We start from the raw sequence: 15,742 nt of genomic DNA on the forward strand, positions 1-15,742 counted from the left end.
GAAGACAAATAAAAAGGGTTCATTGCCAGAAAATTCTTGAGAAAAAATATTTCCTGGAAAACTTTTTTTATTTTCCTGATTTAGAAGGAAATTATAAAATAGAGAACCTAGGGCCCGTTTGGATACCTCATATATCGTATTTGGATTTGGAATTTAGTTTTGAATTCAAATGAAGAGATCCGGCAGCTCATGTTGAGAGAGAGAGAGAGAGATGGAAGGGCGTACTTTCTATTGGAAGGGAGAGGTTGAGGAGCAAAGAGGGTGAAGGAAACTGTCGGATCTGTTGATTTCCAATTTCTTATTTGCACAACATATTTGGAAATCTGATTTTTTTCACTGTCAGTTGCTAGATTGAAAATCCAAGAATTTGATCCAGATCCAAATTACAATGCAAAAAGGTCTGCAAATGTGAGAAATCCAAATCAAAATCTGCTCTGACAGCAAAAAGTTTGAACCGCAGAGGTTCTAGCCACTTTTTTTCCATGTGTAATCAAACAATGGAAAAGAATGAAAATTTGGAAAAGTTTTTCTTCTCCAAACTTTGTCCAAAACATTCCTGCAATCCGACATTGGCCTGTTGAAACACTCTTTTGACTGGTTGTTAATTGTATTTTGCAAAGGGAAATGATAGATTCGCCCCACTTTTCTTCCCTGGGACAGCCCCTTTTAGTGTAAAAGAGTAGTCATAACTCATAAATACATTAGTAGGGTTTCCCAGCAAAGAAAAGGGGATGAATAAATCACTTCCCTTAGCAAATTGTAGCCGCCTCTATTACTTTATCAGCTAAGTAGAAAAAGTGAAAAATGAGGAAAGGATTGTCATTATTTAGCCAAAAAAAAAAAAAAAGAAGAAGAGTGCAGGTATCAATTTCCAAATAAATTAGACTGTAGTTTTCTAAGAGGATTTTAATCATTTATTTTTAGGGATTTGCTAGGGTCCACCGCAAAAGGCATTTCTTGGATGCCTTGCAGGTGAGAGCAGCCACAGAGACTCACTTTTCAGCAGATTTTGTCTTCATTCATGAGGTGGCTACTCTCACTTGCAACAAATCATCCACAAAATGCCTTCTGCAATGGACGCTAGCAAATCCCTTGTTTTAATTTTTACTTTTCAAAAATCATTGATCTAATGGATCGGATCTCTTTTTCTTTTTCTTTTTTAAAGATAACAGTTTATTTAATTCCTGGAAGGAAATTACATGAAGAAGGGACAAGATGTCCCTGTGTAATACAGTGAATTACAAGAGATTCGCTCCCGGAGCATTAAATACAACATTCGGAATCGATAATCCCACTCCCTCCTTCGCTAAACGATCGGCCAGAGTGTTAGCTGTACGCCTTCGATGCGTTATCAACGGACATATGATACCCATGAGATCTCGTATCTCATCAATCACGTTTGCAAGCCGCCAAGGTCCAGGACCTTGATTCCTCGCCCATGCAATGACATTGGTTGAAACACCTTCCACGATTAAGGGCCCCAAATTATGATTCCTAAACCAACGAAGGCCGAATAATAATGCTCTAGCTTCCGCCTCGTTCACATCACATACACCGCCCGGTCCAGAAAATGTCATAATTGTTGTTCCAATAAAGTCGCGAATTGCTCCCCCAAACCCCGCAGGTCCTAGATTTCCTATTGAGCTTCCATCAAAATTGAGGTTAAGAGTGCCCTCCGGCGGTGGTAACCAAATCGGCTTGATGGCCTTTACACCCTGCTTTTCCGTGATGACTGTGAATCCATTCCGCAATATATGTGATATTGAATATGGTACGCCCCCTTTACTGCTTGCCCATGTGAGGATTGCGATAATAATGGAGAGGCATAAAAATCTAGGAGCCTTGCTCTGATCATTGAAAATTATGTTGTTATGTTCTATCCATAAAAACCATGTTATTGCGAACGGAATAGCGTACCACATCTTCTGCCCCAAGCAGCCATGAAAAGCTCCCGTCCAGTTCATGAGCAAATTTGAAATGTTATTTGGGAGTACCCAACACATTCTGAAGAATCTGAGAATCCCCATCCATACCTCGTAGGAGTAAGGGCATAACAACAACAGATGGTCAATTGATTCATTGCTATTACAACATAGAGCACATCTGCTTACCAACCGAACACTCCTCCTTTGAAGCCTTTCACAAGTATTAATACATCTGTATGCAACCAACCAAGCAAAAGCCGCTATCTTCGGGGGTATGTAGGGTAGCCATAAGCGTTTCCATTTGATGTCCCGTCCATCTCCCATTGTTAATTTCAGGAAAAAACTTTTTACAGTAAAACCCCCTTCAGAATCAGGTGTCCATACCCACTTGTCCGATAAAATAGGGGATAGATAGGTGTTAGTTAAAAGATTGAGGAGAGATGTGAAAGATTCGATCTCCTCATCCTTTAAATTCCGCCGAAACCCAATATCCCAAAAAGAAACCCCTCCATCTTCACCACGGATAACATAATCCGAAATTGTTGCTTCCCTTTTTAGAACCACTCTGAATATATCCGGAAAAGCTACAGATAGAGGAGAGTCTCCTATCCATAGATCAATCCAAAATCGGGTTTCGTTGCCCTTGCCCGGTCTAAATCTGATAAATGGTTTGAAAAGCTCCCGTGTAGAGTGAATAGAACGCCACACACCGGAACCAGTCCTGTTTGACGGTGCTCCACATTCCCAATCCCCCCAACCCTGCCCATATTTCCTTGCGATAGTATTATGCCATAAAGCATCCTTCTCAACCCCGAACCTCCATAGCCATTTCCCCAATAGAGCTTTGTTGCGCAAACGGATTCTTCCAATACCAAGCCCACCACAATTCTTTGGTTTGCAAACCGTTTGCCAAGATAATAAATGTTTGAGCTTCTTCGATTCGCCCTCTGTCCCTTCCCATAAAAAATCTCTTTGAATCTTTTCAATGCGGTTAGCCACTTTGGCCGGTATTTTAAATAGAGACATATAATACACCGACATGTTGGCAAGGGCGGCTTTAATTAGAGTAATTCGAACCCCGAGAGATAAGAACTTCTTTTTCCATGTGGCTAATTTTCTTTCAATTCTTTCAAAGACTACATCCCACAGTCCGATTTTAGGAATGCCAAAACCCAGCGGTAACCCAAGATAAGTGATAGGAAATTGACTCACCCCGCAACCAAGGATGCGAGCATGAGTCCCAATGGACTCCTCCTCCAAATTGATGCCCGCTATTGTACTTTTAAAGAAATTAATTTTAAGTCCAGATGCCATTTCGAACCAGCGAAACAACCTCTTTAAATTTGCCGTGTAAGATACCCCATCCTTGATTAAGACTGAGGTGTCATCCGCAAACTGCAGGTGATTTATGGGTGAATCATTCTTGCTAGCCGTCAAGCCCCTGAGAAGACCCTTGCTTTCCGCCAAAGATAACAGTTTGCTGAGAGCTTCCACGACAACAATGAATAGATAGGGTGATAAGGGGTCACCTTGTCGGAGACCTCGAGTACTATTGAAGAACCCATGAGGGGATCCGTTTATAATTGAAAAAGAGGCAGTAGAAACACAAGACTGCATCCATTTTCTCCATTTCTCCCCAAAACCCATCTTCTCCAACATGAAATCCAACATTCCCCAGTCAACATGATCATAAGCTTTCTCAAGATCCACCCTTGCAATGATACCACTCTCCCCATTCCTCTTCATAGAGTCAAGAACTTCATTAGCAATAAGCACCCCATCAAGTATTTGCCTTTTGTTCACAAAAGCCCCTTGAAACTTGGATATCATTATATCCATAACCTTGCAAAATCTCATAGCCAAAGTCTTCGCCAAGAGTTTATAGAGACTGTGGACTAAACTAATCGGCCGAAAGTCTTTAAGTTCAATTGCACCCTCCCGCTTAGGAATAAGCATAATGAAAGTGGTATTTATTCCTTTGTTAAGGATTCCATTTTCGTGAAATTCATTGAAGAAGCGACATACCTCCTCTTTTATCAAATCCCAGTAGCGAATATAAAACGCCATTGGAAAGCCATCCGGTCCAGGTGCCTTATCCTTTTTTAGAGCGTGCAATGCAGCCTCAATTTCTTCCACCGAAAATATCCTTTCCAGCCAGCACTGCCTTTCTTCATCGATTCTGTTGAAAGACAGACCCCCTAAACGAGGCCTCCACACATATACCGAGGTATATAATCTCTTATAGTAATCAAGGATATGGATTTTTATACAATCCTTGTCTTCCACTAGCCCACCATTTATCAGTAAACAATTGATCGTATTAGTCCGCCTCCTTGAATTTGCCAATTTATGGAAAAAAATTGTATTCTTGTCCCCTGCATCAAGCCATAAGGCGCGGGATTTCAGCCGCCATTTAATTTCCTCCCTACGAATCAATTCTTCGTATTCCAGCATTAAGTTGACCCTCAACTGACAATCGGCCTCCCCCAGTGGATTCGATTCTTCTTTTCTTTCTAGATCCTCCAGACCATATAACACTTCTTCCTTGCGAGAATGCTTCAATCGGTGTTCCGCAGTTGCCCAAGCTTTGATCCTGCCTTTGACTTCCTTTAGTTTTTGACAGAGAACAAAATCGGCCCAGCCTTCAATCTGAGCCGATAACCACCAATCATTCACCTTTCCGTCAAACTCTGGATTTTCACAGAGAGACATATCCATCCTGAACGGGTAGGGACCACCCGCAATTTCACCGAGCTCCAGCATTAAGGGGTTATGATCGGATATCGGCCGTGGTAATGCTCGTTGATAAATGTTCCGATAGGATTCGTCCCATTCCTTGGATATGAGGATTCGATCAATCCGAGATTGGACTAATCTGTCTTGATTATTCGTCCACGTGAATTTGGCTCCCTCCATGGGTAGATCAATCAGCTCACAGTAATTGATCAAATCTGAAAAACACCGCATACTTTGAGTAATACGCCCCATTCTGTTCTTTTCGTGTGTGTATCTAACCGTGTTAAAATCCCCTCCCAAAATCCAGCCCCCCCCCCGGCCATTCCTCCCGAATGGACCTTAATTCTGGCCAGAAAGCATGCCGATTCCTAGCCCTTACAGGTCCATACACCACCATGAACATCCATTCATTATCATTAGAAAGAGAGGAAAAAATCAGGGATATTGAAAACTCCCCGATTGATTGCCGCACCATTCTGAATTGAGATTCCTTCCATTTGACAATAATCTCCCCTGCCGATCCAGTTGCATCTTTTACACACCACTGACGGTTGACATTTCCCCAAATCTCATTTATTATGTTCTCTCGCACCCCACTTAATTTTGATTCTATAATTACAAAGATGTCTGGTTGTCGTCTTCTACAAATCTCCTTCGCAGCCAGCTTCTTTCTATCCGACCCCAACCCCCTGATATTCCAGAATAGAATCTTCATTTGGAAGAACGATAATTACGCCCAAAGAATCCTTTGGCTCTAACCTGTTGCAGAGCCCTGATTTCCTTTTCACCTTTGCCAGATTTCATCGGATTTTTTCGCCCCTTACGATCCCTACCTTCCATCTCCATAAACATTCTCTTTGTGCCTTCCACATCCTCCTTATACAAAATGCCCATATCATCACCCATTGAAGTCATTGTGGCAAACTCTTCCTCGCTTTCATTTGTCTCCAGTGAATCAACTTCATTTTGGCTGCGATTTAAACAGGACTCTAATTTGCAGTTCAATTCCATTTCCAGAGTGTCTTTAGATTCATTTGGTAAGAGCTGATCTCTCTTTGGCATAGGACTCAGTCCAACAATATTGCCCGATAATGGTCCATCAGATCAACGATCCAGATCACCAAACATATTATTTGGAAATCAAATTCGGCCACTGTGAAAAAATATTCCATGGAATATTTGTGAGGCCAGTTGTGAGAGACGAGCTGGAGACCGAGTGACCTGAGAGGGTGGAAGTGAGAGGAGCATTAAAGGCACTAAAAATACCAGGAAAACAAAAAACGAATTCTAAACAGGTATTTTCTCTTCACTAGTTTGTAGGGATTTTTTATACAAACTCTACTCCCATCTTACATAGTTGAGCTCAAGAATATTTCATGGAATAATTTTTCCCGGTTTCCAATTATTGCCTACATTTTCTTTCCTTTCCATGTCTATTTCTCAAATATTTATAGGAAAATGATATTGGATTCTCTCTTGTTTTGAAATGGTATTTGATACTCTCCTATTTTGATAGTAGCACTCCTACTTTTATAAAGCCTTCTTTGATCGGTTGTTCGTTTTTGAGGATTGTAACAGTCATTTGGTCAAGATTGAGAAGATAATTTTGCAACTATGAAAAGAGTTGCAGCTGATTTTTGCAACGGCACCTTCAGTTTAGCATTCTTATATGTATAAAAGAGAGTTTGGACACAATATATTTCTTCTCTCTAATTATCAACAATCTTGTTCTTAGTTCTGATTTCTTTCAGAATGACTAGTTTTCTGCTACAATAACTATGGTTCCTCAAGTGGCCTCTTCTCTTGTAAGGTTGGCAGTTATCTTCAAATTTGGAAGGTGGGTTTAAATGTTCTTAGTGGTGGTGGTTTCTTTGAATCCCAACAGTTTTTTTTTTTAAACTCTAGAAGATCTGGAATTGGGCATTCAGCAATTCCCATTACTCAACTAGAGAAACAGTAGCATGAAATCAGGATAAAAGAGATGAATTGCTATCTTCTTTCTTGCCTGAGGGGAGAAATCAGCCAGCTATTTCTGTATATTCTAACTTTTTGAATTAGAGAGCTGCTACATACACAATCCACAAAAGAGCAAACTAAACAAAAACAAGCTAAAATTGGTGCAAAATGCCTAAATTTACAGCTATCAATACCAACTCTCCAGCACCCCCATTAACAAGTCCAAGCAGTCACTTCTAGAAAAGAGAAACAAGGAATGGAAATGCTAAGTTGATGATTAGAGTCAGAAATGATATTTCCACCCCCCTTTTGTTGTCTTTTCCTATTTTCATTTTCAGGAAAAGACAGTAAAGGGGATGGAAATGCAGTTACTTACAAAAAATGACAAACATGGGTTGGACATGCTGAAAAATGGGGTGGAAATATCATTTTACTAAAAGCTTTGGAGAGGTCTAAACATGATGTCCTCCTTGGTTCAAACTTCGGAGCAGCACTTCATGGTTATCAAAGTATATTACAGAGACCAATGATCAGAGAAAACACACACATTCAGTCTCTGTTGTAGACCCTTCACCAGCCACAGTGCTTCAACAATTGCAATTAGTTATCTAGTTGAAAAAGTAAAAGAGCAGATAGAGAAAATTTGAAGGAAAACAAGTGTAACTGTTGAGCTATAAGGGTTTTGTCTGCCAATGAACATTTCTATACTACCATCTTCTAACAAGTATTATCACTTTCTTTCCAATTTCTCTTGATCTCTCATGGGCTTCATTTGCCCAGCATCCTAATGTTGTGAGTCTCAAAGTTGATTCCCTCTTATAATCAAAAGGGACAATAAATTCATAATACTCTCCTAACACCTACTTACCCTTCAATGGCGAACTGCTTGTGGGGAAGTGCTCTCCAACCGATATCTCGCCTGTAGAAACCTTCTGGCCAGTTGATTTCTTCAATTGCTTGGTAAACTCTCTCTTGGGCCTCCTCTATATCCCTCCCTTTGGCAGTAACCCCGAGCACGCGACCCCCAACGGCAATGAAATTATCATGAGAATCGAGAGCAGTCCCAGCATGAAATATTTTTACTGTTGGAGCGATGAGTTCTGCATCTTCAAGGTTTCTTATTCTGGTACCCTTTTTGTAGGCACCAGGGTAACCTCGACTTGCCATCACCACCACCATGGCAAAGTCAGGGGACCATTTCAACGACACCTTGCCCAGTTCTCCTTTACAGGTTGCAAGTAGAACTTGAGCCAGATCAGACTCTAACCGAACCATCAGAACCTGCGTGTACAAATTCAATGGAGAGTGTTGATTAGAGTATCACACTTTTAGGGAGAGCAGAAAATTAACCCAGACAGTAAACTGATTCAGATCATAATTTGCAAAGACACAAGCATGAGAAAGTCCATCTGGGCACACTAGCATGTATCCACATGTTACAAAATTTAGTGTTGCAGATCATAAAAGAGTAGAATTAATGGGCTCCAACATCCTGGACACCTCAAGCTTCTTCATAATTTATGTGGGTTTCTGCATTAGCTGTGCACTTAAAATCAGACATGGCGGTGATATACAAAATAGCAAAATAAACACCACACTTTCCTGGTTTGAGCATCAAGGCTCTTTTTCCTGTCATATCAGGGGTTAGAGGTTTGAGGAGACAAAAATGGTATTGGGTACCTTAATATCTCCACTAAGTGTATTTTGGTTTCAATTAAGGCCCCACTATATGACCTAAAGAGCTTCCTATTCCTATTCCTTTATAGGAGTGGAGTGAGGTTCCTCGTGAGAGGGACCTAACCGAACGCTTCTAAGAAGAGAGAAGCAGCCCTATTCCTATAAGTAGAGTACAGGCCTTTGTTCCTTTGAGAAAGATCCTAAGAGCAACCCCTCAAGTGAAAGATCTAACTCAACACTAATGCTTCTACTACCTTATAGCCCGTGACACTAAACCCAATAAGTGCCCCCCCCCCCCCCCCCCCACACACACACAGGGCTGCCGAAGCTCTGATTCCACCAACGGTATCCCATAGAAAGGTCCAAGCGCATGACACAATAGGGAATGATCCTGAGCAAATTTGAGGGTACTCATTCAGGAAAAATAAAAGAATGTTTTGACAAGGGGTTTCGATAACGCCAATAGAACAAACAATACAAGGATCATAATCCCCTTACGAGGCTACTTACACTGTGGGAGGTATGATAAGCTGCAATGAAAAGTGGTGAGAACTTATCAGTTATGATATGCAGTTCTGAAAAGCTCTTAAGATTCGTTTTTGGATCTTTTCAGGCATAATCATGATATATATAGAACAATAGAGGCTTATTTCCTCAACCTAAATATTTTCGGACTTTGCACCTCTATGATGAGATCTTATGGCAAAGCACAGGGTAATTCATCATTCTAATTGGGGTGTCCTTGTACATTGGTGGTGGTGGTGGTGTGATGCTCATGGTAAATTAATGTTCATGGTAAATCATCATTCCAATGAATCCCATTAAGATCTTTTGTCAATGATAAAATATTCACAAGGGCCATGATTGGTATTAAATTAGGGAAATTATTTCAGCACTCCACTCTTTTTATAAGATGCGCGAAAGCATTTTATCGTTTAGTATTTAGAGGGCTTGTAAAAGCTTTTTGAGAACTGTAATATTCTTCTGACAGCCCTTTAAGTACTACACGACAAGATGCGTCGCGCATTTATAAAAACATAGTAGCGTTGATATCATTTGCCTTAAACTAATTCCATAATTTTTCAACTCATAAAGAGATGCAAGGCATATGTTTTTTCATAATGCAGTTTCACACTTTTCTAAATAACACATGCTTATGGAGTTGGCTTTGTGTTTCTCATTCGCTTTAAAAATTATTAGTCCAAAGAAAAATGTTTGTCCTCTGTTATCTATGATTGAGATTAAACCGTGATGGATGGTTAGGAAATTTGTAGGAGGTTTTAAGGTTATTTAGAATCCTAATTTGGGGGTGTTTGTATTCACGAGAAGTTTATTTGTGTGAATTTGTCATAGTTATTGGACTACTGGGAATACGGAATTCGAAGTTTTGAAGGTTTAGTTCTAATTATTTCTCCTTCTATTTCCCTGCAATATTACTTTTGTTATTGTATTTTTAATAGTACAATGAACAAACATTGGTACGGTTTTTTTTTAAAACAGCGTTGATACTGTTTTTAGTTCGATTTTCTTTACTTTCTTTCTGGGAATTTCATTTCCCTACAGGGGCTGCAGTAATAAGCTTGTAGCCCGATGTTATAACCCATTGAGGGGATGGTAAACCACTGATTGTTACATCCATTCCATAAACTTTTCTTGGTAGAAATTCGAAGTTCAGAGATATACCAACCTGTATAATGTCCCTCCAAATAAATTATAGGATAGCATAGGTGCAATGTACAAAATAAAAATCTGGACAATCATTTAGTAAAAGAAAAGTGCATATTATCTGATGAATGGTGATTTATTACCTGTGCGAAGCATCATATGAGAATGCTAAAATCTCCTCAATTACACGATAACAAATTATTTGTTACGGATGCACCTACATTAAACTAGCACGATTTATTGAGAAAAACCTAAAAGACATGGGATGTGTTACAAACCTAGCATTCTGGATCACCAAACCGGGCATTGTACTCAATAAGCTTAGGTAGCCCAGATTTTTTCTCAATCATAAGCCCCGCATACAAGACACCAACAAACTTGCAGCCTTCTGCAGCCATTCCCTTCACCGTTGGGAGAATTATTGATCTCATGACCAGTGACTCAAGTTCTTTTGTTAATACAGGTGCTGGAGAATATGCCCCCATTCCCCCTGTATTTGGACCAGTATCGCCATCACCAACTCGTTTATGGTCTTGTGCAGATTCAAGAGGTAATGCATTTTCACCATCCACAAGAGCAAAAAAGGAAACTTCCTCTCCTTCAAGAAATTCCTCAATGATGACTTTGCAACCAGCGGGGCCAAAAATACCCTTCACCATCATAGAATCCACGGCTTTGTATGCCTCTTCCAAAGTCATAGCAACAACAACGCCTTTCCCGGCAGCCAATCCATCTGCCTTGACAACAATGGGTGCGCCTTGCTCTTGAATATATCGCTTTGCATCTGAGGGGTTTGTAAACGTTTGATGCTGCAAGAATTGACATGTAATTTTTTTTATTTTATTTTTTTTTAATAATAAGAATTAACATGTAATTGTAAAAAGAATTGTATAAAGTTCATGACATGGTACTCTACAAAAGAGCATAAGCAATTTGGCAGGCACACAAAAATCAAAGCACAAGAGTTATGCACCATAAAAGCATGAAAGTCCTAGCTACTAGAAAGCGAAAGAACAGGTAGCAGGAGCAGAAAGTATTGTTTTATTTTTATTTTTGAGAAAAGGTGACTTTATTAAAGCCAAAGATTACAGTACAAGTGAATGTTAGGCTAGCGACAAGGTGTCACCCAACCTTTTACAGTCTATGTACCATCCCTTCCCTTAAATTAAGTCTAAGTCCTCCGTTCAATGTTAAATGTAATAACCTCCATATCCATTTTCTCCACCCCCTCCTTTGCAATTATGCCCGCTTCCTCATCCGCTTCCTCGTTTGCTGGCCTGCAAATGAGGAAGCAAAAGAACAGAAAGTAGCTATCTCATGACCCAAAGCATCTAAAAGTCACAAGCTTCCAAAATTGTAGCAGTTCCCCAAGTAGAACACTCATGTAAGAATATGACAAGGAGGCCCAGACGTTCTAAAAACAACCTAATTAAAGCATCCAAAACTAGCACCAAAAAATGCAAGCACTGAAAGCATAAACAATGAAAAGGTGATTTGACAATTCAAAAAAAAATGAGAAGGTGACTTGATAACATTAATGAGATTGGAGGGGCTTTAACACATAGAAGCCTCCAGTGCACATAATTAATACCAAGATTGCCACTATAGTTCAGCCCCAAAAGTGGTTAATTACGCAGCCTTTCAGTGAATTTTTTTTTTTTTAAATGGTAGCCTTTCAGTGAATATTCATTAATGTTTCGAGCTGATATAATTTATAAAAATGAAACGCATAAGTCAAATTAGAATATCAACGATGGAAAAACCTTTACCGTGGGAATTTTATATTTGTCGCACAACCTCTTCATAAAATCCTTTGACCCTTCCAAAGCTGCAGCCTCTGACGAAGGGCCAAAAGTTCGGATCCCAGCCTTAACTAGGTGATTTGCAAGACCAGCAACCAAAGGAGCATCTGGACCTACCACGACCAGCCCAACTCCCCATTTCTGGCAAAATGAGATCACAGCTAAGCTATCTAAAATGTCGAGGTCTGATATGCAAGTAGCACTGCCTGAACTAGCAATTCCATCATTACCAGGAGCACAGAAAACTGAATCGCAAGTCGGAGATCGATGCAAGGCATAGCAAAGTGCGTGTTCCCTTGCTCCGCCACCAATGACCAATGCCGCCACTCTCTCTTCTACAATGAGAAAGAAGTGAAATCAGATGGTCCATCATCTTTATAATGAATCTGATAATCTAAAGTAACTTGTAAAACTCAATAGGTCAAAAAGAAATTCGCAGACTTTCATTTTAATAATAGATCATGCAATTCTCCCAAGTATATTATGATTCAATATACAAGAAAACTGAAATTCTCTTTTCATTACCGATATATCTGATATTTCGGGAGAAACAAACCAAAAGTCACAAAAAGAATCAAGTGAATACCAGAAAGTGAAAATACGAGAAATGAAAATAAAAAAAGTCCCTCATCTGAAGCACATTTAGGACTTAATAATCTCAAAACAAAAGGTTCCAAAATCCCATTTCCAGTGTTATAGATTTTCCATTATATTATACAGGACTGATATGACATGCATGTCCCAAGAATTGCAATTCTAACCGAAGTGGGCTGGAATAACAAATAGTTTGTTCAATAACCTTGGGAGCCTCAATCACTACACATTTTATACTTTTTTTTTACCTTTTTATATTTTTTTAATATATTTTCTCATTTTTGCCATTCAAAAAAATATTTTCTCATTTTTATATAGAAATCTGAAATATCTTACGATTTACGATCCGATCTACAATTCAAAACGATTTGAACCCTATTACGATTTACGATTCGAACCCTAATACGATTTACGATTCGATTCCAATTATCAGAACCTTGCCCTAGCATTTTACAGGTAGAGGGATTTGAACTTTAATGGATTGAAACGGGGGAGGGAAGAAGAAAAGCAAGAGATTTCGGTAGTTTTATGATCTTGAAGTCTAGAAAAACAGCCCTAGAAACGTACGGAAATAGGATTTTAGAGGGCGAAAAGCAAAAATTCCTTTGGTTCTAATCTAAAGCCCTACAAAAACCCTAGATGTATAAAGAGTGAGTTATGCACTTAAATTAAAAAATAGAACGAAATCAAAATCTTCAGACTAATTTGAAAGATTATCCATTTTTTCCTCGACGCCGCAAATGCCAATGTCATGGAATTACAGGTATACCCAGCAATGCATTAAATAGTTTACATTACTACTACAAACATATTCGAATAAATTATGCTAAAAGACAATGCAAGCTTTTACAGTTTCAATATGAAATGCACAAGCATAACATGCTAAAGGTGCGCTATATCACTTACCTACCACGGCCTTGGCCTTCACAATCACGCTCACCAGCACCCCAAACACAAAGAGAACAAACTACACATTCAACATGCTTGCAATGGAACAAAAATTATTCAACAAGCACTCGAAAATAAGGAAGAAACATGCAGATCCCAATTGGACGGTCGACCACCTAAGTCTCGAAACACAGAAACCCTAAATTCTGAAAATCCCCCCCCCCCCCCCCCCCAACCCAATTCCCCAAACTCACTATCCTATATGCAAATCAAAGGAAACAATGTAGTTAAAACTATACCCTAAACATATTTTTACCTTCAATCGTGTTCTCCGACAATCGAGTGTTAGTATTTTAATACAAAAAATGAAATTATTTGGTATTTTAATACAAAATGTGGCATTTACTCGTGTTTCTAAAAGTTTTTTTACTTACAAAACTGTCACATTGCTTTTGAAACGTGAGTTTTCATTCTTCCCTTCCAAGCTGAATAGTCCCACATTGGAAAGTAGAGGAAAGGTTCATGGCTATATAAAGCTATCCACTTCTCTTGTCTTGTGAATGAGAAGAGAAAGAAAAGGGGCCTACGTGCATGAGCCACCAAGTGGACCCGGTGGGCTTTTGGCTATACCACCGCGTGTGTGACCCGAAGCTTTTTACCTTTTCCCTAATTTTTATTTTTATTTTTTTGATACTGTCCATCTAACTACACCCTTAATTTCACCGTTTTTTCTGAGAAAAACATCGCCGTTATTTGACGAATAACTTCGCCGTTCTTGTCAAATAACTTCATCGTTCTCCCGGTTTTTTGGGCGCATTTTTGCTACCAACGTCAAAATAACTTTGCCGTTATGTTGCGCCCTGACTGTTGGGATGCGATCTGTAACGTTTATAAATCGTCCATTTTCTTAATGGGTGTCTGTACTATGTTAAACGGTGCATTGAACGGGCATGTTTGGCTTATAAAAACAGAATGTTCTTAACAGAACCTATTCTCCCCTCTCTGTCTTTCTGATTCTATACGCTGCTAGAGACCTTTCTGTCTTCTTATTTTCTTTTTCACTTTTATAATATTTGTTGGGCAATCGGAGGTTCTTAGTGATTGACGTGGTCAATCACAATAATCGGGCTGTAACAAGGGTTCTAGTGCAATTGTCTAACTCTGACCTGAAGATGCAACTTGGGAAACATGGCAGAAACTTAAAGAGCCTTTTCCAGACTTTGAACCTTGAGGACAAGGTTTTTGCAATGGGGAGGGAAATGTTACGTGCCTCTTGGGGAGACTATTTAGGAATCTGCTGTTACCTTATTTTTATTTTATTTGCTGCTTTTATTTAGTGTTATCTGGGTGAGTAGGAGATTTGGGATTCAGTTAAATTAGCAAATTTGTAGAAGTAGGATTGGTGAGAAATTTGAATAGGTTGGTGTCTATCTAGAGTTAAATAACTAGTCATCTGCATTATAATTATTAGCTTTGATTTTATCAAATAACAAGTTTCTTTTACAAGAGGGCTTCCCCTGGACGTGCGATTTTCTTCCACTCTTCCTGCTTGCAAAAACACAGAGTATGCTGACAAAATAATGAACTTCATTTCTAATAAGAAATTATTTATAACATACTGAAGATATATTTAATCTACGCCCTAAAAGCAAAAAAAAAAAAAAAAAAGACAAAAAGAAAAAAGATTTAGAGCTAGGGTTTTTACCTGAAACTTGATCACTACTGAAGGAAGCAGATTGCTCTGAATTCACATCCACACTCATTAATGCCCTAGCCAGTGTACGAGAGTGAGATGAAAAACGAGATTTTTCCACGCTAAAAGATGGGGAAAAGCTCAATCTCTGATCACCAAATTTAAAAACCGACAGATTCCTGACGAACCGAAAGTGATCCCTACCAAAGGATTTTGCTGTTAGCTTATCTGAGAAATTCAGAGAAGTTGCGATATTGTACCCAATGCAAGCCATAAAATCGTAAGACAGAAAACCCTACAAAAACCCTAGATGAGTGAAAGAATGAGAGGGGAAGAAGCAAGAGACTTCTCTAGTTTTAAAGAACACACCCTATATGATAGTGTTCGGCAACCCTCCAGATAATGATTTCACCCTCTTTTTGAGGTGCGGCGAATGAATAAACAATGGAATCCCTAAAATCTCTAAATTTTCTCATATCTAGCCGTTTTAAACCACGAAAAAGATGGAATTCTGTACTCCGATGTTTATGTTTATGCAAAGAATGAGAAGCATCGAATTGAAATTTTCCTTTTTATCGTTGGAATTTGAAATCTTCGAATTAGAAACGTCGAATAGAAGAAATCCTAAAAAAGACAAATTCCTTTGCAGATATCAAACTACACGGTTTTCAAACTATTATCTTTAAGAATCCATTTGCAGGCAATTTGAATAGTTATCTATTCGGCCTATGCAATTTTTGGTCCATGGTTCACCTAATGGGCCCGCTTTTTTAGTCCCTACATGCCAAAATAATTGCTTAATGAAA

General features: G+C 39.1%; 1 pseudogene across 1 annotated transcript; it reads right to left on the reverse strand.

Annotated features, from left to right (window-relative positions):
* Nucleotides 1-7,111: 7,111 nt before the first annotated feature.
* On the reverse strand, nucleotides 7,112-15,694 carry LOC143864851 (phosphoribosylamine--glycine ligase-like; annotated as a pseudogene). The gene is made up of 4 exons (XR_013241364.1): nucleotides 14,949-15,694; nucleotides 11,723-12,096; nucleotides 10,238-10,768; nucleotides 7,112-7,898 (listed from the first exon to the last, which is right to left on the reverse strand). The product of XR_013241364.1 is annotated as a phosphoribosylamine--glycine ligase-like (transcript).
* Between the last annotated feature and the right edge of the window lie 48 nt (nucleotides 15,695-15,742).

The sequence above is a fragment of the Tasmannia lanceolata genome, unplaced genomic scaffold, assembly GCF_043159265.1.
Source record: "Tasmannia lanceolata isolate RefF3 unplaced genomic scaffold, GAP_Taslan_0.1 ptg000054l, whole genome shotgun sequence".
NCBI classification, from domain to species: Eukaryota; Viridiplantae; Streptophyta; class Magnoliopsida; order Canellales; family Winteraceae; genus Tasmannia; species Tasmannia lanceolata.